The 1,583-nt window shown below is 24.8% G+C and overlaps 1 protein-coding gene across 1 annotated transcript in view; it reads right to left on the reverse strand.

Annotated features, from left to right (window-relative positions):
* LOC117167418 (eIF-2-alpha kinase activator GCN1) overlaps positions 1-1,583 on the reverse strand; it is a 45,412-nt gene that overhangs the window by 22,738 nt on the left and 21,091 nt on the right. The window lies entirely within an intron of this gene.

Consider the following 1,583-nt stretch of genomic DNA (forward strand, 5'->3'; position numbering starts at 1 on the left):
ATGAAGCATTCCAAAGGTGCTCCAATGATCTTATCAAAATTCAGTAATGATCGGATTCAAATTAAGCTTACAATCAAGCTCTGAAGTGAATTTAAACCTTTTCTTCGACACGCCTGGAAAATACTTCGGCTTCACATCTATTGTTGTTTATATACAAAGTCATTTGTAAAATAATAACTTCGAAGATAATCTAACAAGAACAGAAAATTGTTAACATTCCATGAAATAATTAAGATTAATACTTCAAGGGGAAGATAATAAAATAACCATTTTTGTATCTCCATTCTTCTCCCGCTAACATTTCATGCCTATCAAACACGTTTTTTTCATCAGAAAAAAATCACATCATTACTTATTTTTGCATGAAGCATTCCAAAAGTGCTGCAATGATCGTATCAAAATTCAGTAATGATCGGATTAAAAGTAAGCTTATAATCAAGCTTTACAGTTAACAAATAAATCAAACGAATTTTCAACTAGTTCCATTTTCAGCTTCAAATTTTATTTCAAAATCTTGTTAAATCTAGAAGTTATTTTAAATGTATGCAACTTTAAAATTATTTTTGAAGTGTTTTTCAAACTTCTGAATGTCTTTTGAAATTAATAGAATTTTTCGTTCAACTTTTAGAAATTTCGAAAATTATAAAAAATCATGTTAAAATATTCTAGACTCTTTTAACAATTTTGGAAATCTTTTTAAATCTTTTTAAGTATTCTTTGTAAATAATATTACAAAACAAAAAATGGTTTTCTATTTTCCTAGGAATCTAACGAAAATGTTTTATTCTTTTGAAGCCTTTCTTAATTTTTAAAAAGTTTGTCACTTTTTTTTAAATCTGCAAAAATCGACATTTTATTTTAAATTAGACTGTAGCTATTTGCACCGAAATTTCGGTTCGATTAACCAAATTTTGTTGGTACAAACTTCGTTTAAATTATATGAAATCATTTCAAGTTTTCAATTAATTTTCAATCTTTTCAAAACTTCCAAACACCTATTAAAAATACTCAAATTTCGTCTAGAAATAATAAGGGTCCAATTGCTATTTAAACATCTTAATTGAAACATTTCACTTAGATACTAAACCTTTCTTTTAAAAAAAAAATTAAAATAGTAACGTTCAAAGCTCAAAAGATATTCGAAATTTTAACGATTTAAGTTTTCCCAAGTAAAACAATTCAATTTCAAATTGTTTATTTTTAAATATTCGGTTTTTATTTATTCAGCTTGAATAAACCGTCAAATATTGATAAATATAAAATAACTATTATTGTTTGTAAGAAAAGAATTTAAAATAGCATGAATTAATATTTTACACGGAGCTAATATTTTTAATTTAGTGAAAGCGTTTAGTTATAAAAATACATTTTTCCGAACTAATTTTTTAATTAAAAATAGTAAATATATAGTAATAGTAATAATAGTATAATAATAAACTTAATTTTAATCCGATCATTACTGAATTTTAATACGATCATTGGGAGCACCTTTGGAATGCTTCATGCAAAAATCAGTAATGATATGATTTTTTTCTGATACAAAAAACGCGTTTAATAGACGTGAAATGTTAGCGGGAGAAGAA

This window comes from Belonocnema kinseyi, chromosome 1, assembly GCF_010883055.1.
Source record: "Belonocnema kinseyi isolate 2016_QV_RU_SX_M_011 chromosome 1, B_treatae_v1, whole genome shotgun sequence".
Classification (NCBI taxonomy): Eukaryota; Metazoa; Arthropoda; class Insecta; order Hymenoptera; family Cynipidae; genus Belonocnema; species Belonocnema kinseyi.